General features: G+C 46.0%; 1 protein-coding gene across 11 annotated transcripts in view; it reads left to right on the top strand.

Annotated features, from left to right (window-relative positions):
* TLN2 (talin 2) overlaps positions 1-25,466 on the top strand; it is a 7,472,684-nt gene that overhangs the window by 2,635,084 nt on the left and 4,812,134 nt on the right. The window lies entirely within an intron of this gene.

Here is a 25,466-nt window from a genome sequence, read left to right as displayed (position 1 = left end):
GCAGAGAAGGCGTTCAACCATGTACAGTGGGAGTTCATGTTCAGGGTTTTACCGAGATACGGCTTTCCCCCATGTCTCATACAACTGATCAAGCTGCTGTATACAGGCCCCACAGCCTCAGTGGTCACTAATGGCATAGCCTCTCCCGAGTATACCCTACAATCAGGAATATGCCAAGATGCCCACTGTCACTCTTTCTATACGCCCTCTCCATTGAGCCGATTTCAATTAAACTACGTATAGATCCCAGATGGACGGGCATTCACCATTGTACGGAAGAACACCACGTCTCTCTGTATGCAGATGACCTAGTTCTGTATATGAGCAAAGGTCCTGCGTCCCTCCCATATATCAAGACCCTACTTCAGAAATATGGTCTTATGGCGGGATATAAAATAAACTGTCTTGGACATCCCATGGGACCCTAGGTTGGTGGCACTGTTCGCCCTACAAATGCAACATATGAAATACTTCGAGATCAACATCAGCACCAGGCCATGGAACTGGCCCTGATGGCTCTGCTGTCCCCAATAGAGATCATGGTAGGGTACTATACAATCTGTTTAATAGGTACCCCCTTGTGCTCTTTCACCACACTGGTTTTGTAACTAGCTGAACTAGTTTGTCACGTAACTTCTGTTTTAGTTTGTTTTTTATTGAATATTGTATGTTTTGTACTGTGGACCACTTCATTTAATTGGTTGTTTTAACTTCTATGATTTATTATTAAAATTTGATTTTAATTGTGACTGGTCCCCGATGTGATAAATTGTTTTCCTGTACCTCTGGCATCTACACTTTAGCTTTGTCTCTCTTTATATATACATGCACAGAAAGTACACCACAAGCAAGAAGGGAAATGGGCAAAAATATGGATAACGGATATCACTAAGGAGGAGACCCTTGTCCAATTCCAAGCGGCAAGCCACATACTGGGACTAGGCCAAGGGGACTGGCTCCACTATCGCACTATACAAGCCACGATCCATAGCCACACATTGGAAAAATAACATCTCTTTCCCCCAGCGCCATGCGAGAAAGAAATGGAACAGCATCTGAATATCTTCCCGCACCTTTGCACGTTCTACTCTGTCAATTCCTACTTACATGGCTAGAAACCATGCACTAGCGACAGCATGGGCTGAAGACCTAGCAGTACCAATAAGTGTATCAGACATCTTTAATTACTTTATGGTCATCCCCAAGTCTAAGAAACAGAAAAAAAGATTGTTAGCACCGTACACAACACTATGCTATTCTAAGTCCCAAATCGCCCCCTCTCTAGTTTACCCTCAGTGCCTTACACCAGTGCGTAGTCACACCGAACACATGGTGTAACATTAGCATCATTTGTGCATGATGCACATTACCCCTATTGAAGTCAGTAGCACTGCTAAAATTGGTGCCCGGGTGAAATTTGTGTACTAATTACTCCTATATCATCCCCCCTCTTTTGCAGAAACATGGATAAACAAAGGCCTCTGCAAATTGAGAATGTGAGAGTGTGTGATAACATACAGGTTTTTTTGTGACTTAAAATTAGCAACAATTCTCTATAGAACCGATCATTCAAAAATGTAAATGACATTAAAGATGTGAGTATGCGTTTTTGCACATATGTTTTTCAAATAAGATTTCTTTTAGCACCCTTATTTTAACAAGCTTATTAACGTTACTTATTATTTTGTTTTTTATTATATGGTTAACACTTTCAACCTTTAATAATTATACATGAAGTAAACAATTCATATAAAATAAGAATATCATTCATTTGAATACAGAACAAACACTATCATAAAATCTTAAAACAGTTAGAAAAATGAGTGAGTAATTTGGCATCTTACAAAGGAATTAAAGTCATGAATTCATTATCAAAATTCATTATCAAAGTTCATTATCAGAATTCATCGCCAAAATTCATCATAGAAATTCATCATCATAAGCACCATTATGCAATATTATTATGTAGGTTCAGTGATTTTATAAAACCAACGACAGCAATTACAATTGAGGTGCTCCTCCCAGCCAAACAGGAATGCCAAAATCATTCTATTTCAATAAGGGAACTTGTGGACATAAATCTCTCGAACTAGAGCAGTCGAGCACTCCCCAATGGTATGCATTCAGATACCGAATGCCTGAAAGAGTCAATTGAATCTAATTCATTACAAAAGTGAAATGTTAACTGTTCAAAAGATATGATGCCACATCTGGCAAGAATTTGTTTGGTGAGCAGCAAGTTCCATCGAAATGGGGTGAAAATGGCCCGGATAGAAACTTAGAAAGGGTGCTAAGTGGCCAACCTCTTATAATTAGTACACAGGTGATTCAATGAAGAGTAAGAGTGCATAGAGTCCATTGTTTTGATCCAGTCATGATTATACAATGATTCTTTTACCTTCTGTGGAATGTGTACCAAATCTTCAAAAGAACAATTGATGGCATGTAAGTTTACAGTAAATCGGTACGAAATAGTGCAGATCCAGGTACAACCTTGAACCTGTAGAATTTTGTTTAAATCTACAAACAAGGATCCCTACATTGGACATACAATCTTCTGGAATACCAATAACATTCTCCATTCTGCTCTTGCTTGCAATGAAACAATGCCAAGTTCATACCTTATGTCATCTATCGACAGAGTCCGGGAGTCTTAATGTTTTTCTCCAAATAAGTGCCTCAAGAGTTGACCAGCAATTTGTCACACTTGAAGGAAAAACTTGTCTGCCATAGATTAGCTTAGGCACAATTTTACCCTCATAGAATGGGATCGCAGTTTTCAGGGAGAATTTACAATATTTCTGTTCAACCCTTATTAATTGGGAAGAAAGAGTATGAACAAAATCATTATACCATTGTTTTAAGTTTATTATGCAGGGCTTTGAATTGATTACGAAACCTAACTAGATCCTTGAGGATGCAGAGTTGATTTTTGCATCTCGGATCTTCCAACAATATGTGCTCTTGATCTTACGTCTGGTGAACTGTATCACCTTGGTCTTTTCAGGATTGACCTTCAAGGAATGAGCTTCAATGTAACTAACAAAAGATGTTGTAAGGCGCAGGAGGCCAACTGTGGTACAATCAAATAATAAGTCATCAGCATAAGCTAGGGATCGGGGTCTAAGCTGACACAGTTTAGATGATACAAACTTAGCTGATTTACAGTCATCGGTGCCAGCTATATACAGATTAAATAGGCAGGAGGCCCAAACGCACACCTGCCTAACCCCACAAGCAGTGGGGATGATTCTAGAAAGACCACCAGTATGATTAAGGCTAACTTGTATGTTGCTGTATGTGTAGAGTCCCAAAATAAGCCTGAGAAGACAAGGGGGAAAACACCAAGTCTGAATCCTGAGCCAAAGTTTATTGCGATTAACTGCCTCAAACGCAGAGGTAAGATCAATAGAGGCATCAAAGATTGAATCATACCTCCCTCCCCAAGCTAACTGTTGTAAACTGTTCACCATTAGACCATTTACTGATGTCCCTAAGTGACGCCTAAACCCCATCTGCCAGTTTCCCAGTATCTAAGAGTCAGCGATTCCACACCTCAAGATGATTTAGTAATATCAAAGCAAAGACCTTACTCTCTGCATCCTGAATAGCAATTGGTCTATAATTCAGGGGAGATGTTCTTTCACCTCTTTTATAGATTGGTATAACCAGGACAGAAGACCTTGAGGAAGGCATCACACCAGTATTTAATATGTTTTGAAATAAGCATGACAAGACATCAACCCATAGTGTTTGGTCACTCCTAAACAAGAAGTTGGAGAGACCACTCAGACCTGGGGCCCGAGATAAGCTATGTAGAATGGCCCGATATACTATCTGAAGCCCAAATTCTTCCGGATTCATGTAGTTAAAATTGTTATCTCCCATTGGCGTGAAGCCTGACACATCGTCATCTCTAACAGAATAAACAGTTGTGAAATGAGCAACCCATACTGATTCCGTCACTGCATTAGTTTGCATGGTGGATTGTGACATATTATTGCTGTTGGCCAATCTCCAGAATGCTCTGGAGTCTTTATTTTTTAAGCAGTTGAGCATCACTTCGGAGTCTGTCTGAAAATCTGGATGCCCGTGAGTTTTCGCGTCCAGTTTTTATAGGACTGGTGAATCTTTTTAATAAGCGATTGAGTCTCAACGCATGAAGGGCCAAATATAGATCTGAGATGTCTTATGTTTTTCCTCATATCCTTTCTTCTCAATACCACTTAGTCATTTTAGGTGTGTATATTTTGTGTATTTTGTTTGCTACTGCCTGATTTTGTTGGTTCCCTCATTTTTCCACCTTTAGTTATAATTTAGTTATGGCACGAGAAGTTGTCATCAATGAGGTAACACAGGTGCCAAATTTATCAAAGGCAAAGTTAGTGGTCTTCTAATCGTCTGTGGAAAGTCGAACGAAGTGTGATAGATGATAATTCACCCTGGCTGCAAAAATCCTGTTACCTGCCCTAATAACCACCAGATCACAAGGTTTCCACGAGGATTCAAGTCATGTTCCATTTTGATATCATACACAACTTCCAGCATGGCATGATCACTATATCAGTGGATGTAACTGTAAACTTTGTGTATTGTTCATACATACTATTGTGTAGTGCATCTAACTTGCCCTGATATTGTGTACTCCTCTAACTTGCCATCTTCACACTGTCCAATAAGCAACATGATAGGAACGTTACCTCCATTGCCACTCTTTGCCACTCTCACGTCCTGACTATATATATTTGCAAGTTGTGAAGCGCATTGCGTGTCTGCCGCTTATGCCTATGAATATTTGTAATCTCTATTTGAATTTTTGAAAAATTGCACATATTTGCAATCCTGGGGACCCTATTGTACTCACCCTATGGACGACAACTACTGACATGGTTCTCTGATTTGGTATAGTACAAATTATTGCCCATAAATACCATATAGAAGCCTACCTGAAGTACACTATGCATGTCTTCACTGTCTTACAACTATTCCTTTTGTGTGCCCCATTGGCATTAAGACATCTGACAAGTATCATAGACTATATTAAGACCACCCCATCCTGCCACACTCTGGCAAGCACCATTGTACCTACAAGGGGCAGTATTTTCACCTCTATGGTAGAAACTAAACCCTAAACCACCCACAACTACTCTGCTAACATGGAACAACAACTACACACCCCTCCTGATCTCACCCAGGAACTATCTATAACCAACACCCCTTGTCATCCATAATTAAGAAACACTAAACTCTGCTCTAGATTGACAAAACTCTACGAACTTCCTGTCAGAGCCATGTTCAACACACGTCCGACCAAAGAATGCCCACCAAACAAACTTATTGTTAAGAATAAAAATATTGCCTCAATTACCTCACCTTCGCCAAAGCCAAAGGGTCTCACCCATAATAAACAACATCGGAGTGAACACCCTACATCGATCCTATCTAAAAAAGATAGTAAGGGTAAACCATCGACTCTCTGCCTATCAGTAGCACCCCAGACCTCAAGGGCGCCTTAATCAACGCCCGCTCCCTAGTAGTACATGCTATCGAGATAGCCGACATTATCCAGGCAGAATAATATGACTTCCTTGCCATAACAGAGTCCTGGCTACATGCAGCAGCAGGCCCTGACCTCATGCTTGCAGTCCCAGATAATTATACCATACTCAGAGCAGACCGTGTCAACTCACGAGGAGGAGGTATAGCTCTCATAGCTAATTCCAACCTAAATATGAGACTAGCCCCCCTCACTGGACATTAAATCATGCAAATCACTGACAGTTGAACTACCTATCTCCGAATCCCAAACACAAACTTCCAGGCCCTATTGGTGCTTTTGAGGAGTAATTCTACACCATACTATCCAATAATATGAACATTACCTCTCAAATACTCCTACTGGGGGATCTCAATCTGGGATTCAATGATTCTAATGACCGGCATGCTACAGCAATCACCAATGTGCTTACGGAACTTGGCCTTACCCAAATAGTGACTCTGCCCACTCACAACTAAGATAGAACACTAGATTGGGTGGCAGTACTCAACTGTAAGGGCTCAATCACCTCCATAACTCCACAGTCTTGGACAGACCACTATCTCGTATCATTTTCGCTCGTAGTTAAAAACCCCACCGCCAAAAATAACTTTGTGGCTCCCCCTATCCTCATGAGGAATAAAAAGAATACAACGGCAGACAAGCTCCTACCATTAATACTACCCACCCTTAACTCACTCTCTGTTTCCAATGACCTCACTATTCTAGTAGACGAATACAACAATACCTTGACTAAAGCACTGGACCACTAAAAATGAGGAAAAGCAAACCCAGAGCCCACTTGAACTCTTGCTTTACCCCATACCTCAAATCTCTGAGAGCTGAAAAAAGAAAATGCGAAGGTATTTGGAGACACCTACCCACCACCGAAAACAAAACCAACCTTATCAACATCTCGGCGCTATACAAGAAATAAATATTACATACCAAACAAGAAACCTATAACAATAGGATTCTTCAAGCAAACTCTAGTACAAAGGAACTCTTTATGATCTTAATCTTAAAAGAACTGGAAGCCCCTGTACCAATAGCAAATAACTGTGTTAAGGGCACACTATGGTGCACTAATATACAGAATGCCCTAACCAACAAAATCTTCCTTCTTCAGAATAAGATTGCTGACAAAAAAGCCAACTTAAGCAACTCAGACACACCTGCCAGCACTCCCATACATTCCACTAAACCGACCCAACTGTTCAGTTTTGCAAGAGTCTCAACCCTAGAAGTGGAACAAATCATCCTATCCCTCAAGCCTTCAAACTGCCAGGGAGACATGTGCCCAGCCCAAATTATCACAGGGGCTGCGAGAGACCTTGCACCTTTTATAACCAAGCTTATCAATGCATCCTTCTCATCCGGCACCATCCCCAACAATTTAAAGGAATCTTGGGTCCTTCCCCTACTCAAAAAACCATCCCTTGATCCATCTATCCCTACCAACTATAGGCCCATCACGACAGTGGCTTTCTTACTTAAAATTCTAGACCGAGTGGCATACCTCCAGATACAGGAGTATCTGGAGTTCAGTCAGCTTTTGTGAATCTGCCAATCTGGTTTCAGGCCACAACATGGCACTGAAACTGCATTGATTGATCTCAAAACCCAAATGTTACTTCTTCTGGATCTTTCAGCCGCCTTTGATTTGGTAGACTATCTAGTCTTATGTAATCATCTTGACTCAGCTGCTCACTTCTCACAGGATGCCATAGCATGGATCCAATCCTTCTTGAGCAATCGGACCATGAGGGTCTGCTCACCATCAGCAGCAACAGACCCTATTCCCATCACATGTGGTGTGCCGCAGGGCTCCTGTGTCTCACCCACAATGTATAATATATTTACTAAACCCCAATTCGATGATCTGAACCTTCTTGGTGTCACCTACACAAACTATGCAGATGACACCCAGATTCTCATACCACTTACCAGGGATTATGATAAGGAAATGGCCTTAGTAAATAAAATGTACCTCATCATCCAGGCATGGATGGCTGTCCACGGACTATGCCTGCATGATGACACAACTGAGCTCCTCATTCTGGGAAATACATCTAGCCTCAATAAAATCAGTCACAAATATACTTCTTTTAACATCGATGGTAACATCATCAAAGTGGCTAAAGAGGTAAAAACGCTAGGTTTCTACCTAGACTCTACCCTCACATTTGCTAAACAGGTCAGCACTATGGCCTCAGCCTCTGCATACACATGCAAGTTGATCAGAGCCAGCAAACCTTTTCTTTCTAAGGATAGCTGTACTACACTGGCCTGTGCACTAATCTTGTTCAAATTGGATTACTGCAATTCCCTCTACTTAGGAGCCAGTAAGCACACTGTTAATAGGTTCCAAATCCTCTAGAACAATGCGCTGGGAACGGCACTGGGCATCACCAGGAAAGAGCATATCTCAGAGGCCAGAAGACAAAATAAATGGCTGTCCACCAGCGACAAAATCCTGCTCAAACCCGATTCGCTAACCTACAAATTCTTGAACAATGCTGCACTCCACTACCTGGTGGAGCGAATTAATAGAAAAACATCTAACTGTCCCACTAGGACTGCAAACACAAATTGTCTAGTCGTACCTAGGTTTAAATTGACATAAGCTGGTGGAAGTAGTTTCCCGGTCAAAGCAGCACAACTATGGAATTCCCTCCCCCCTTCCTTGAGGGCTGATCAAACCTTTCTGAACTTACAGACATAACACCATTAAATGGCTTAGAGATAAAGACCAATAATGTATCCTTTGACCTTCTGCCTCTATGATTCATGACATTACCAATTTGATTCAAGTGTACATAGATATTGTATTGCTCATTATAGGTTGAATTCTAACCTTGTACATTTTGTAAGTATACACCTATACCATATGTGTACCATATTTTCTATCTACCCTGCACATTATATGTATTGTATTTCTCCTGTAAATCCCTGTACATATCCTCCTGTAACCTGTGTAACTACAAGCTGAAAATATGAATGTTTCTTCCTGCTCTTTTGCGCCCTGATACCCTTGGGTCTGCCGCATTAAAAATAAATAAACACATACTGACAAAAATATAGTCCAAAATGGAGGATCTTTTGCCAAAAGTCCATGTGGGCGCAACATCAACTTGGAAGGAAAAGCAGTCATTCAACATGTCTAGACCCAAGCCACCAAGACAGTTCAACCACCGCCTACCATTTCTCCTTTTGTTGGTGGTCCAAAAACCTCTGCCAGCGATTCTGGGTTGATGCAATCAGAGTTTAGATCCCCAGCCAATATTATGTGGCCTCCTAGGAATTTGCTGGACCAATCTAGCACAAAACAAGTCAGACTGCTCAGTATTGTATCTAACTGCCCCATTTTGTCATGTCAATAGACATTTAGGATAAGAATATTCATTAATCATCTATAATCATACTGAATATGGGTTGCCAATATTAAAAAACACAGCTCAGTAGACCCAGTTATTGATATGATGTGGGAAGAACTAACACCTGTAATTAGGCCACCAAAGGGGCGACCAAGTGTTCCTCAACATGAGGTAATAGCTATCCATTAAAAGCGGTTCCAGCAACAAGGTCTCCTGGAGAGCAGTTACTGAAAAGGTTTGTAATTTATGTCCAAGTATGACATTGGTTAGTAAAAGGTGTGAGAAACCTGAAGGTGTCTCCCTAGCTAGTCCCCAGGGATCTGTTATCCAGGTGGCCAGGAAACGGCCATCGCTATTGGATCCAGTTCCTGGGGGTGAACCAGTGAGGTAGAATCACCAGCATGGGGGTCCTTCGGGAGTGGGAGGGGGACACTGATCAGTGAGATGCGCTATCCCCTTCATTCAACACCTTTTTTCCCCATACGACCACATAGGATATTCCAAAACTCTGCCCCCTCCTTTTCCCACATGAACACTTTTACACAACACGGAAGACAATGGACTAACGCCAGAGCCGTTTACCTGACAGGTCCCAATACAAAAGGCAGGCAAAGTAAGGCAATTGACCAGAATCACACACACCTGATGGCTCTTTCCCTTCCCCACAGGGATAAGAGGTGGAGCACGAGAGCGCAGGACGAGCAAGGCAGACCGCACAAGGTGAGAGCTAACTCAGCATGGCAGTTGAAGAGGAGGAGGGTGACAAGGAGAGAAGGGACCTTGCCCCTTCCGACCACGGCGCGTGAAACCTCTGCAGAGGGAATTATAAGTCTGTGAACAATAGCCAGAATGTATTCCAGCAGATGTCTACGGTATGTGAAACCCTCATCTGCTGATAACTAAGCCGGGGAGAGACGTGGGTCTCTATGGTATCAACCTTGACTCGAAGGAGAAGAAAGTAAAGCAGTTCATCACAGCCGGTAAGTCGAGGGAAGAGCCGATAAGAAACCGAACTGTGTTGAACGATAAATAGCCAACGGCTAATTTGAACTTTTGAAGACGCTTAAAGATACAATTGGTGAGAAAGGGGGAAACCAGCAACAGAGGAGTAGGGCATCACATGGGTGCTTAGGCAGGAAATTCTGGGAGATTACCTGATGGTAGAAACTACCAAAACCAGAAGCCCTTGGGAAGAGGCGAGAAGAGGTCAAAGTGGTCATACAGGGGTCTTGTAAAATCCTCTGTACCTTCGAAAGTCTTTGACCAACAGATGATTGAGAAGCTATTCGTGAATGTAAGAAAAGCCAGAGTGAGGCCGGAAGAGGGAGGCGAACGTCTAAAAGGGGTCCGAGCCCGAAAGAGGGAGATCCGGGGTGGAAAGTTGTCACCTGAAGTGCATTAAAAAAGGAACTGTTAATCGATTGGTTGCATATGATTTTGTGAAGGGTCTACGCCCGGAGGAGGGAGACCCAGGGATGAAGCCATTACTCAAGGTATACATGAAGCAGAACTTTGTGTTTTTTTATTTGGATACATCAGACATCGAAGGCAAGTGACTTTTGTGAAAAGAGACTTGGCCATCGAAGAACCTGATATCTGATATGGAACTGTCAGCTTGTGCTGGGAAAGCTTGAGCGGGTGTGGTGCTCAGGAGATCCACTTTGCCCATGCTCAAAACGTGGGGAAGGGAGACCCGTGGCTAAAAGCCATCCTGACGTATGATTTGAGAACACTTCTTTCTTTATTGAAACCCTATACCACAGTCTTTGAAACTAATTGGGGAACCCTACAATTTCAAACACTTAGTCCGAGAACCTCTAGCCCTTCCATCGCCACCTAGAAATCAATAGGGTTTGATATCTGTAGCAGTAGGGAAGCTACTATTCCCCCTGGGAAAAGAGGAATGATTCCTACGGACTTGGTTTTGATACCCCCTCTGGGGTGTTACATTCAATTGGCCCCAAAATCTGGCTTAGCATGGATGTTCAGGATAGACCTCTTAACAGGCATCATTGATTCCGACTTTAGGGGAGATGTGAAGGTTCTCTTACAAAACTATTGCGAGATCCCTTTTGAGGTACGTCAGGGAGATCAAATTGCCCACATGATTTTGGAAAAAGAGCTCTATTTCCACAGTTTAAAGAAAGTGAACCAGATAAAACAGAAAGCGGTAACTTAGGCTTTGGGGATGCTGACGAATCAATTAACAATGAAGAAAGGAAGGGAGAGGAACCCACCATCTACCCCCGAACTAGCCTTCGCCCAGCGAAAAGATCCAGTTGACGATGAAGCGTTTTTACAAGCCTTTCCAGAAGAAGAAGGCTTGGAGAAGGGGAGTCCCTTTTTCTTTCTAAAACAGGGATTGCTTTACTATAGAGAAACCCCCCCACAAGGTATAGTAAAAACACAATTGGTCATACCCAATACCCATAGAAAGGTTGTACTAGAAATCGCACATTCTCATCTTATCGGGGGCATTTAGGACAATATAAAACCCAGGCACACATTGGTGAAATCTTTTACTGGCAAGGTATCCACGCTAATGTAAAACGTTCATACAAACATGCGAAATGTGTCAAAAAACCAATATACCCATTCCATCCATGCCCCTCTGAACCCGTTGCTGATTATAGAAATCCCCTTTTCAAGAATTGGTATGGATATAATTGGACCACTTGAAACCTCCAGATTAGGCCACAAGTATGTCCTTGTGATCATGGCTTATGCAACCCGAAATCCCAAGGCATTCCCAATGCGAAATAATACCACCCAGCAGATCCTTAAACATCTTCTACAGTATTTCTCCAGGGTCCGTTTTCCCAAGGAAATACTAACGGACCAGGGCTCAAATTTATGAGTAAGCTTATGGCCGGAGTCAAAGAGCTCCTCTACATTACCACCTTGCAAACTTCTGTGTACTATCCACAGACCAATGGCATGGTAGAAAGATTCAATAAAACCTTAAAACTAATTCTGGAGCGCCGAACAAGATGGCCGCCTGAGTGTAGCTCTCCGTGATCTGCAGATCCCACGATCCTTTTTTGGGCACCTTCCAGATCTGGCACCCTGCCCTGGTGGGCACGACTGATCCTCTGAGGGGACCTGGCACCACTTGGCCTTGCTCCTGTTCGAATTGGAGCTGGGGATCCTGAGATCCGGGCGCCCCTTCGCCCTTCCCCCTCCGTCGGCGCAGCTTCACGCCAATACCCGGCCTGAGGGAGACGCGCCTACCTTCCTGCATTCCAGGGACTTCTGGCTGCTCTGGAGAGGGGCCGCGGTGTGCCCCGGGGCCCTGTCCCTCATTGCCTGCTCCTGCTTGGTCCCACCGTGTGGGATTGTGTCTCCCAGGGCCGCGGACCCCTCGTTTGCCCCGGGGCCGCCTCCTACCGCTGCGGATGCCCCGCGGCTGTGGCCGCTGCTGCTGGGCGGCTCCTCGCCTCCCCTGGACTGGAGATCCTCCCCACATCAACTGCCGACCGCTCCGGGGGGGACCTGTGTTGTGCCCGTGATCCCGGCCCCGCCGCCCGCTTTCACCTGGGTCCATCTCGCGCGGGCGGTCCCCCTGGAGCCGCGACCCCACGCTGGCCCCTGGACTGCCTTCGGCTGCGCGTGGACCCCGGAGGATCTTCCTCGGCGCTGCCGCGGCCGGGCTTCCTCTGCTCTTGGCCCGCACCCTGCTGGTGCCCTCCTCCCCACCCCCGTGGCAGACCCCGGCGCCCTTGGACGCGGAGCCGGGAGTGATAAAGGTACGTCAAGGGGGGGTGCTGCTACGCCCCCCCCCCCCTGCTTGATTCTGTGCCTCTGGGGCAACCACGGACGCTGATCCCCTCCTGTGCTGGCTGTGCTCGGGCTGCGGGCCCTCCTGCTTTGTGGTTCCATCTTTACCTGCCTGCCCTACTGGGGGAGCCCTAATCTTCACTGGCCGCCCGCATCCCTGCACTGGGGGGCCCCCCTATCTCCTGAGTGGGCCGTGGCGCTCCTGTTGCCACTACTTCTTGCTGGATCTGTTGTTTACCTGGGGCCCGCCTTACCCCACATTGCTGACTTCGAGCCCGATATCGGCCCGCCCTACTGCCAGGTCATTGACCTGGGGAGCGCTCCCCCCTACTCATCGTACTCAGTCATCTACGCCTGGGCCCCTGCTTTTACAATGACCGCTGGACATCCCGCCCCCGTGGTCTCCTGCATCTGTGCTAGCTAAGTTTCCACATTTTGCCCTGGCTGCCGCAATATCTTATACTTATTGATCCACAGCCTCTGGTTGCTTCCTGTTCCTAACCATATTTTGTACACTGTGTTACGAGGTGCGGGGTCCGTGTCCCCCCTGCCTTCTCCTCGACCTCCGATATTGCCAGGATGACCAAGGGGGGCAGAAGGAAACAGAGCTCCTTCAACATGTTTGCGAAGGCGGCGGTGAGATCGTCGGAGGAGGCTGCCGAGCAGGCCCCTGCTGCCTCGTCTGCGCAGCTCCGGAATCCCAAAATATGATGGACTTTATTCGGGAGGGCTTCACCACACTTCACTCAAAATTAGACGACATGTACGCCACTATATCCTCTATTAAGGCCCACATTGAGAGGACTGATAGCCGGGTGTCGGAGGTCGAGACGCGGGTCGGCTCCGCTGAGGATGCGCTGGGTGCCCTGCGCTCGGAGGTCGTCGCCCTCTCCAACCGAGTCCTCGAGGTGGAAAAGAAAAACGAGGACTTGGAATCCCGCTCAAGGCGCAACAACCTCTGCATCATCGGGGTTCCCGAGGATGAAGTCCACGAGCCAATGGAAGATTTTGTTCAGCGCACACTGCTGTCGCTCCTCGACGAGCCCAAGCTTTCTCCACACTTTGCTATTGAGCGGGCACACCGCGCTCTGACGGCTAAACCTAGGCCCGGTGATCCGCCTCGGCCCATAATAGCTCGTGTGCTGAACTATCGTGACCGTGATGCCCTCCTCAGGGCCGCAAGGCTCAAAGGTGAGCTACTACTGGGCGGCACAATGATTCACCTTTACCCGGACTTTTCAACAGCCGTCCAACGGGAACGCAAGACTTTCCAAGCAGTGAAATGAAGGCTGCGAGACCACTCAATCAAATACGCTATGCTCTATCCCGCCAAACTTCGCATAGAACACGCTAGCCAGGTGTTCTTCTTTACGATCCCAGAGGAGGCCTCCAAGTTCATTGACGAACATTTCCCTGGCTGATCCCCCTCCTCTGACCACGGTTCTGCAGTTACCCTAGGTTCCCGACGGGGAGTGGCCAGGCCCTGCCGCCTTCCCGCATCGGGCCATGCTGATCCTCTATCCCGTAATCTGCTTGTTCTGCTCAACTTACATAGACGTACCATATCACCATGTACAAGTACTTTGCTCAAGTTACATGCGACTCCTATTGTGGGCGCCTTTTGTTCTACTGGATCTGCAGCAGCCCGGAGCGACGCGGCCAGTCTGGCCTACAGGCCCCCAGGCGCTGATGCCTCTGGTTTGGTTTTGGCTGAGGGGGGTTGGGATTGTCATCCCTCTGTTTGGGGGGGGGGATGTGGGTGGGACATGTTTGGGGTTTTGTTATTAAAAAGTTGACACTGGCAGCGAAGGCGGACTGTGGCGTGGCACTCAGGAACTGTTGCCGCAGGGCTGCGAATCTGGCCCATTGGTTATTGACATTTTCTCTGTTTCAAACGCCACCGCATCTGTAATCGAGAGTGACCTGACCTTTATGAGCTGGAACGTACGGGGGTTGGGTAATTATAAAAAGATGAGGCAGCTCCAGTTGCAGGCCGAGCGCCACGGATCCAAGATTCTCTTTTTACAAGAGACACATGCCCGCTCGGAACAGTGCATGCGCTTCGCCAAAACCTGGGGCCCCCATAGGTTTTTCACTGACTTCTCCACTCAAAGCCGTGGGGTCATGACCCTCATCCACAAGAGTCTCAAGTTCACCCTCATTTCCTCGTTAATTGACCCCCAAGGCAGATATATACTGCTCCATGCCATGCTTCATCACAAGGAAGTGGTTCTGCTGAACATCTATGGTCCTAATCTAGATGACCCAGATTTTTATGTGCAGGTCACCTCCCACCTCAATGGCTTCCCCCTTGTTCCTATCTTCTGGGGGGGTGACTTCAACACAATCTTTGATGTAACTCTCGATAGATCTGGCTCCAAGCCCCGTCACCTCTCCAGGGCAGTTTACGCTGCACTATCATCCCTACCCCGTCTGGCCATGGTGGATGCATGGAGGTTCTTCTACCCGGATTCCCGCATCTACTCTTTCTACTCCTCAGTCCACGATTCCTATTCCCGCATTGACAGATGGGTGATCTCCAACGAATTGGTTAAGAATGTTATACAGTTAATGATCCTTCCCAGAACCCTGTCTGACCATTCTCCAGTCACTGTTACCATCGGTTGGGGTCCTGATCCCGGCCGGACTCGCAACTGGAGGTTGAAACCCCTCTCCTTACTGGACCCGGAGTTCTGTTCCGAGCTCGAGCGGTCGATTGAAGAGTTCGTCAAGACTAATACGGGCTCGGTAACGTCTCAGGCCACTTTATGGGAGTCCTTTAAGGTTTATATTAGAGGGATTGCGTTGTCCAAGGAGAATGGGGTCCTTAAGTCGATCCGGAGAGATCTTGCCGCTAGTGAATCCAGACTCTCGACCCTGGAAGCTACATGCTCACTTCACTCTACCCCGGGCAACCTGGCTGACATCGGGATGGAGTTGGACACGTTCCGATCCCTTGCGGATCGTGAACAAAGGTTTTTGGATAGTCCTGGCATGGCGAGGAGATACGGGGAGAGTGAGCGCCCCGGTCGATTTCTGGCGTGACTGATCCGTCACTAGACAGGGTCCCCACACATACTTGGAATTGAGAGGCCTGACGGCTCCATGGCTGTCTCTTCGCAAGACATCAACAGGGAATTTTTCACATTCTATTAAACCCTATATTCCAACTCAGATGAGGTGTCAGTGGCGGAGATCGACTCCTTTCACAATGCCCTTCCTCTGTCAACCCTGTCTCCGGAGACCGCGGGTTCCCTTGACTCCCCACTCACACTGGAGGAGCTGTCAGACGCTATTGACTCCTTATCCTCGGGGCGAGCCCCTGGCTCGGACGGTATCCCAGTCGAATTTTACAAGCATTTTAAGTCACAGCTGCTCCCTCACTTGCTGGCTCTTTGGGAGGAGTCTGTGGAGGCCGGTGTATTCCCCCCTTCACTCCGTGAGGCCACAATCACAGTACTACTTAAATCTGGTAAATCCCCTTCGCAATGTGGTTCATATCGCCCGCTCTCACTTATAAATTGTGATGTCAAAATATACGCCAAGGCTCTGGCGCTCCGGTTAGCTCCCTTCCTGCCATCTATCATCCATCCGGATCAGGCAGGTTTCATCCCAGGTCGCTCTACCTCCCTGAACCTGAGGCGTCTATTTTACATAATTAACAGAATCAGTCCTGAGATGCACGCAGTGGCTGTCACTCTTGACATGCAAAAGGCGTTTGACTCAGTTTCATGGAGGTATCTATGGCGGGTTCTCGAGAGTTGCAAATTCGGCCCTTCCTTTCTCTCCTGGGTCAGATTGCTTTACTCTACTCCTGTGGCCAGGGTCCGCACCGACGACCGTTGCTCCCCCCTCTTTGAGATCGCCAGGGGGACGAGACAGGGGTGCCCCTTCTCTCCCTTGATCTTCGCTATAGCAATAGAGCCCTTCGCTGATATGCTCCGCCAATTCCACGCTCATAGAGGCCTCCGCACTGCGGGCCAGACGGATATAGTGTCCCTATATGCGGATGACGCATTGTTGTTTGTGCGTTCTCCCTCCATCAACTTACCCCCAATACTGGAGGACATCATTCAGTTTGGTCGAATCTCAGGCCTTAAAGTGAATTGCTCGAAATCCACTCTTTTCCCACTCACGGAATGCACTCTCCCTCCTCCTGACACCCTTGGTTTCACATGGGCTCAATCCACATTTACCTACTTGGGGATAGTGGTAACGCGCCAGCAGGCGCTGACCTTCCAGGAAAACTATCAGAAGTACCTCACACACCTGAAGGCTAAGGTCCGGGTCTGGGACAAACTCCTGATTTCCCTGGCAGGCAGGATAGGGCTGTTGAAGATGGTGACGTTGCCCAGTTGCTTTACAGGTTCACTAACATACCCTTGTGGCCAGGGGGGGGGCTTCTTCCGTGATTTGACCCGTACTGTGAATTCCTTTCTTTGGCACCCGGGTGCGGTCCGCCTAAAAATCGATACCCTGTCTACCCCCATGTCTAACGGGGGCTTCGGTGCCCCTGACTTTCTTAAATACTGCCTGGTATCCCAAATCCAATATACTTCTTACTGGTTTAATACAACGGACCCTCCCCCGCATGTCCGACTTGAGAAGCTTGCGGTCTGTGACCGGGACATCCGCTCCTTGGTGATACAACCCGCTCCCTTGGCACTGGACTCACAGAGCCCGGTCGCCTGCACATCCATCGCATTGGCGAAAATGTGGAAGCTGGCCGGAACTGCTTACGCCTTCCACTGCAACCTCCCTCTTTGGAATTTCCTCCCGGGGGTCCCGCAGGTTCCACCAGGCACGGTTCGTCGCTGGGCGGACGCGGGCTACGAGTTGTTACGTGATGTGTTTGACCAGGGTATATTTGTTGAATGGCCCGATCTCCCTTTGCCCTTGAGGAGTGGCCAGAGTGTATGGCTCCAATATACATCCCTCTGCAGGACCCTCAAGCGTAATTACCAAACGTTCCCCACGTTGCCACCGGACGACCCTGCCATTGAGGAGCTCACCTCCCCCGGGCCCACGAGGGGTAAAATTTCCAGGTTATATACTATGTTACAATCCAGATCTGTCCCAGACTTTGCCAAACCGAAGCGTGCTTGGCAGGCAGACCTTGGTGTTGAAATGTCGGATGAGCGCTGGGCACACCTATGCGAGCGCACACATCGAGTGTCCTTCAACTCCCGGTTTAAACTCATTCAGTTCAAAGTACTACATAGGTTTCACTACACCCCGATCAGACTACATCGCATGTCCAGTGATCACCCTGCCAGCTGCCCCAGATGCGGCCAGGACGATGCCGACTACATTCACATAATTTGGTCCTGCCCCCGCCTCTCACAGTTTTAGGAAGCAGTTTGCTCGACAGTGTCTGCTGTGCTCGACCATCCCATTGTTCCTTCCCCGGTGTTATGCCTCTTTCATGACCTCCCAGGCCTCTCCTGTGATTCCAAAAAACTAGCTGGCCTCTGCCTGCTTCTCCCGATGCGCTCCATCCTGCTCTGCTGGCTTCGCCCCTCACCTCCCACACACGCCCAATGGCTGAGAGCGGTCACGTGGGCCTCGGACTCTGAGGAAGCCTGGTCCCATATGCAACCCACCCACTCCAGGCCTAGGAATATCTGGCTCAGGTTCCGCTCTTACATGTCCGATCTTATTGCGACACCGGATGCCTCCCCCCACTGACCTCCCCCCACCAGCTTGGGTCCTCACCCCTATCATAGTATTCTGTTGCCCTCTCCATGCTGTGACTGTGCCCATTGATTGTGTTATTATGTGTAGTAACCTCTGCGCACCTACATTATGTACACTGTATTCATACTGTAATTGCCTGACGCTGTTCGCCTGTGTTTTGCTGCCACGCTGAATAATAAAAAGAAGTTTAAAAAAAAAAACGAATTCTCTGAAAGCTGGATGACAAGGAGGGAAACACTGGGACTGAATGAGCCCATGGGCACTATTTGCACTGAGCTTCCACAGGTTACTCTCCCTTTCAGTTACTCTATGGAAGAGAGCCGAGAGATGCCCTGGACATGCTCCGAGAAACCTGGGAGGAACGAGAGGAGATCCTTATTACCATCTTGCAAACCGCCACCCGAATGTGAGAACATATGAAGTTGGTCCGAGATTAGGTTTGCACTCATACTGGAAAAGCTCATAATCAACAAAAGACCACTTATGACAAGAAAGTGAATTTAAGATAATTCTCCATAGGACAGAAAGTACTGGTCCTCTTACCGCCCTCAGAGAACAAGCTAGTCTCCAAGTGTCACAGACCTTATGAAGTAGTAGAAAGAACAGTAACCTGTACTTATGGAGTAGCCCAACCGGATAGAAAACAGAAAATCCAATTATATCACGTAAATCTCTTGAAAGATTGGAAGGAGAACCAGTCAGCTACCCATGCCAAAGTCCTAGCCTGTAATGCCCCAAAGAAATAGATAACTTTGATTTAATTCCTTCAGAGTTATCTACTCAACACCAACAAGATTTAAAAGACATAGTAATTTAATTTCCCGATGTATTCTCAGAAAAACCAGGAAGAGTAAAAGGTACATACCACTATATTAGAACACCTATAGGTAAAATGGTACACTTAATACCATATCAACTCCCAGAAGCTCGTAACCAGATATTGATCGTGGAAGTCAACAAAATTTTGAAACCCAACATTATTGTGCCATCCTCAAGTCCTTGGTCCTCTCCTATCATGCTAGTCACTAAACCTGACTGTTCCTGGACATTCTGTATAGACTTCCGTCATGTTAATGCTATATCAGACTTCGATGCCTATTCCATGCCATGCATCAACAACCTAATTGATAAACTCGGAGCAGCCACCTTTCTATTTACCCTAGATTTAAGCAAGGGGTACTGGCAAGTTCCCGTATATGGACCAGATAAGGAAAAGACTGCGTTTTCAACGCTGCTAGGATTATTCCAAATTAAAGTCCTACCTTTCGGACTACACGGTGCGCCAGCCACTTTCCAACAACCTCATGGATCGAATCCTACAACTCTATTCTGATTTCTGTCAAGCTTACATTGACGACATCGTCATTTATAGTAAGACCTGGGAGGATCATCTCTTCCATCTTTATACCATCATGAAAGTCCTCAGAAATGCTGGCCTAACTGCTAATCCAGCTAAGTGCAGGTTGGCCCAATCAGCAGTAAAATATCTTGGCTTCTTCGTAAGGAATTGGAATGTACAACCACAACATGAGAAGGTAAAAGCCTTCTTAGATACACCAACTCCCAAGTCCAAAAGAGATCTTAGAGCTTTTTTCAGTTTAATAGGATATTACCGAAAGTTTATCCCCAACTTTTTGGACAAAGTAACCAGCCTAACAGATAAACTTAAGAATGCCGTACCGCAGAAGCTTCATTGGAATAACGAGGATGAGATATGTTATAACACCTTGAAGCAGCCGCTGTGTCAGAACCCAATCCTAAAGGTAGTCGACTTCTCTAAGGAGTTTGTCTTACAGACAGATGCCTCCCTTAGAGGGTTAGGAGCCGTCCTGTCCCAGGTTTGCGATGGATTGGAACATCCCATATTATTCACCAGCTACAAGCTGTTCCCACGTGAAAAAAATTACTCTGTGTTGGAACTAGAGTCCCTGGCCATCAAGTGGGCCATTATCCATCTTAGGCGCTACCTATTGGGATGAAAGTTCACACTCGTTACAGACCACTCACACCTAGTTTGGATTAGCCAACACAAAGACTCCAACCCTACGGTCATGTGATGGTTTCTAGACCTACAACCCTATTGTTTCACCGTGGAACACCGAAAAGGAAAAGACCAGGGAAATGTGGATTTTCTTTCCCGGTTTCGCTGTGAAACAAATGAGGTTACATCACATGGAGGAAGAGTATGTGAGAAACCTGAAAGTGTCTCCCTAGCTGGTCCCTGGGGATCTATCATCCAGGGGGCCAGGACACGCCCATTGCTGTTGGATCCAGTTCCTGGGGTGGACCATAGAGGGAGGATCCCCTGGATGGGGGGTCCTTGGGGAGTGGAAGGGGGACACCGACAGGTGAGATGCTGTATCCCCCTTCTTTTAACACCTTTTTCCCATCCTACAATGTAGGATATTCTAAAACACTGCCCCCCCCTTTACCAACACAAACACATTTGCACAACATGAAAGACAACAGACTAACACCAGAGCTGATTACCTGACATGTCCAAATACAAGGGTCAGGCAAAGTCAGGCTGTTGACCGGAATTGCATACACCTGACAGCCCTTTCCCTTCCCCACAGGGATAAAAGGCGGAGCACAAGAGCACAGGATGAGCAAGGCAGACCGCATGACGTGAAAGTGAACTCATCAGGCAGTTCAAGAGGAGGACAAAGATGCCCAGACCCAGAGGGTGACAAGGAGAGAAGCAACCTTGCCCTTTCCAACCAAGGCCTGTGAAACCTCTGCAGAGGGAATTATAAGTCTTCGAACAATAGCCAGAATGTGTTGCAGCAGATGTCAACAGTACATGAGACCCTCCTCTGCTGATAACCAGGCCGGGGAGAGACTCTGGGTCTCTATGGTACCAACCTTGACTCGAAGAAGACGAAAGGCAAGCAGTTCATCACAAGCTGTGAATCGAGGGAAGAGCCGATAAGAAACCAAACTGTGTTGAACAAAAATTAGCCAGCGACTAATTTGAACTTTTGAAGAAACTTAAAGATACAATTGGCGAGAAAGGGGGAAAACCAGCAACAGAGGAGTACAGAATCACGTGGGTGCTTAGGCAGGAAACTCTGTCCCTTTACTCGATGGTCAAAACTACTGTGACCAGATGCCCTTGGGAAGAGGCTAGAAGAGGTCAAAGTGGTCATACAAGGGTCTTGTAATATCCTCTGTCCCGTCAAAAGTCTTTGACCAACAGATGATTGAGAAGCTAAGGGAAATGAGTCCCGTTTGCTGGAGTCCCAATGAACAGTGTGTTGTAAAGTTGGCAGGAGTGAACCCGGCAGAGGGAAGCCGACAAAAAGGGGCAGAGCCCTAAGAACTGTTTAAAAAGACATTATGATTTGTGAAAGTAAGAAAAGCCACAGTGAGTCCGGAAGAGGGAGGCGAACGTCTAAAAGGGGTCCGAAACCGAAAGTGGGAAATCCGGGGTTGAAAGTTGTCACCTGAAGTGCATTGAAAAAGGAACTGTTAATCGATTGATTGTACATGATTTTGTGAAGGGTCTATGCCCAGAAGAGGGAGACACAGGGGTGAAGCCATCACCAAAGGTATGCGTGAAGCAGGACATTGTGTTTGTTTGTTGGATACATCAGGCCTCGAAGGCAAGAGACTTTTGTGAAAAGAGACTTGGCCATCGAAGAACCTGATAGCTGATATGGTACTGTTGGCTCGTGGTCAGAAAGCTCAAGCGTGTGTTGTGCTCAGGAGATCCACTTTGTCCCGTGCTCAAAATGTGGGGAAGGGAGACCCCTGGCTAAAAGCCATCCTGACCTATGATTTGAGAACACTTCTTTCTTGATTGAAACCCTATCCCAAAGTCCATCTATAATTAGCTATAAGGACTAGGCAACTTAGTATAGGCCCTTTTATTTGACACAACGCCACTAGGACTGACTTATTTTTCATTTGATGGTCGACCCTTGCTCCCATCTTAGCTTTAGGTTTAGGTTGGGCGTTTTTCCACCATGCATTCATTGTTCAATAAACACCCTTGAACTGTGATCACTTGTGTCTGTCTTTACCGTTGCCACCATAACCTCTAGTGTTCCATGAAATGAAGTTGAATAGGGAAGTAAAGGGTTTGTCAGGAGCACAAATAATTCATTTTTGCTGTGAAGCTTTTAATAGCCATGACCAGTTATTAGTCTGCTCAGAGATATGCATCATTTCTTTTAGACATTGAATTTCAGCCCTTGGAATAGAATTCATTGCCATGTCACAAGACTTAGAATTGTACTCACAAGGCCATTTATATTGAGAAATATCAAATCTGAATACTCTAAAGTTTTCCCTTTCTTTCATTGTGTTCAAACACCAATTTTGATTTGAAAACAAACAATGGAGGAACTCACTTTGCTGCGATTTATAAAGTCTACCCTTTGGAGATCATACGATGTAATTTCAGAGAGACTCAGTATTGCAGAGAGTAAAACAGTTGTTCGTCCAAGTATTACAGACTGATTTTCAGGTAATAAACCTTCAAATAATATTGCATATGGATGTTCCTCCAAGGTGTATTTCACATTAGGCGAGTCCTCTGTTTGTATTGAATCAAAAAGAGGCTCACACCTACTAAGAGCATCGGGACCTAATGGAGCTTGAGTTGATAGATTCTTACTTGGATTGAAGGACACACCATTCTCTCTCTGGAATGTGCCCAATACCCCACTCATTGAATTGTTAGTAGTGGCTATGTGTGGCTGCTTGAGCGATTTAAACGTTCTGGTATAGCTAGGGCTCTTTGGTATTGTAATGAGATGAGCCCGATTTGATAACCCAGTTTTGATGAACCACAGGTCACATTAGGGGTGAAAGGCTTGGTGATTGCTCCCAGCCCTACTAAGGAAGAACAGCGAGGGACAGTCTGGCCTCGTATAAAAGAATAAAGTTCTTATTGTCACCACCCTCTACAGTGGGTAGTGAACAAGCAGATTTTGCACCCAGTGTCATACTCATAACTTGTGGTACATTCCCCGTAGTTGGCTCACACAAAGCGGAACAAGATTTAGCTATGCTGTGTGTGGTAATTGTGTTTATTTGTTATTTTTATTATTTGTAATGTGCACAAGACTCAAGGGTATCAGGGCACAACAGTTACAAGAATATGCTAAGCTTAGTTACAGTTGGTCATACAGTGAAGTACATTACTTACAAAGATAAGCAAAGCTTAGTTGCAGTGGGTCATGAAGTGAAATACATTACTTACAAAATAGGATATCCAGATATTTACAGATATTACAAGGCATTATACACAGATTAAGGTTTCAGCCATAGGGATAGCAGGTAGGCATTACTAGTTGCATTTCAGTTAGTTTGGTTGTTATTGTCAGTAAGGCTATTCTTCAAGGAAAACATTTTCACCGGTCTTGCATGGGTGGTTTTCCACTGCTGCTGATTTGTTTTTGCATTGGATTTTTTCTCATGTATGTTGGTGGTTATAATGGGTAAAGAGGAAACAGGCACAACAGAATAGGATGCCTCAGTGCCAGAGTCGATGTTAATAACGATAAGAGAATATGTTGATGTTTTGCAAATTACCTGTGCATCAGAACTGCAATCTATGGATGTGTTAGAAATTGCCTTGCAAGACGTTTCTTTACTCGAGGCCTGAATGGCATGTGTCTATTCTCTATGAGATTGCACAGGATGTTTTTCCAAGGCAGAACCATTCACTCAAGATTCCCCCCATGTTCCAACATTCATCCGAAAAGCTGGCATCCTTGGCCACATCTCCACACCTTAAATTACTCACATTGGACTTTTGCTCAACCTCTGCTGTTAAAGCACAAGATTTCTGTTGGAAAATAAATTCCTTGGCCGCAATATACAATTTTATGTTATCAAATTTGAACAATAGTGATTCCAAGGCCACAGAATTAGCTTGAGCTGTTTTAATCCTTCATAAAGAGACAAGGAGGCATAATATTGAATTTATCTGAAGTAGGGTTTGATCTGAAATTGTTGTGGAGAGACGTCTTGGTTGGACTGACGCATATGGGGAGTCAAAAAGGAGTCTGTGCGTGACATGGAGTTAGTTATATAGTCTGGAGGAGGTTCCACACAGCTATTTTCCACAGAGTACACGTTATCACCCATGTCTGGGACTTTCTCCATTGGGATTTGTGAGGTTTCCTGAGATATCGGCAACTTATTTCCAGCCTTAACTTCTTTTTTTCCCCTCAGTGGGTAAAGTTATCAGATTGTCTTTGTTTATCCTGGTAGATGTTTTCTGTTTGGTGATGCAAAATACAGCGTCTACTGCGTCAACATTTAGGATGTTGTGAGCCACCTCTGGAGAATGGTCGGAGAGGCAAGTTTATAACGCCAACATACCTGCATCTGAAATATGAGGTTTGTCTTTCCGATGCATCAAAGATTTTCTGCTTCGTAGTTCACACATTAAGGTGTTCGTCCAATAAATAAATGGATCTATTGCAACGTTAAACCACACCACTAGAGGATGGCCAGTAGGAAATATGTAGCTTCCTTTTCACTCCCAGAATTTGCCACATCTTGGTCATCGCTGCACTAGTAAAAGGACTTCCACGGTCTGATTCTACTCTTTGTGATAAACCAAATCTAGAAAATGTGTGATTCACTAGCAAAGTAGCCACTGTTTGCGCACTGAGGTCGGGTGCTGGTATGCACTCCAACCATTTAGACATTTAACAGGCTACTGTTAACATGTACCTGTATCCCTGTGCTAATATTTGGACTGGGCCAATGAAATCTATCTGTAAATCTGACCAGGGTAATGTTAGACCTCTTTTCATCAATGGTGCTCTATGTTTTGGAACAGCAGGCTGAAACTGTGAACACACCAAACATCCCCGGGTACACAACTCTTCAACTTGGGACATATGTGCCAATAAGGATATTCTTTCAATATCTCCAATGTTTTCTGTGAACCTCTGTGTCCCGCTGTTATTGCATCATGATGCAGTATAGTATCAACCCCCCGAAATGACAAGGGGACCACCCATTGGATTTGGCCTGACACGGATTCTCGAGCCAATAGTTCATCTTGCAATTGAAATCTCTTATTCTTTAAAAACACTATACATTCTTCTCTCCCT

This window comes from Ambystoma mexicanum, chromosome 11 (genome assembly GCF_040938575.1).
Source record: "Ambystoma mexicanum isolate Mex_15411 chromosome 11, UKY_AmexF1_1, whole genome shotgun sequence".
Classification (NCBI taxonomy): Eukaryota; Metazoa; Chordata; class Amphibia; order Caudata; family Ambystomatidae; genus Ambystoma; species Ambystoma mexicanum.
The sequence above is the reverse complement of the archived record's forward strand: the minus strand, read 5'-3'. Positions and strand labels throughout refer to the sequence as shown.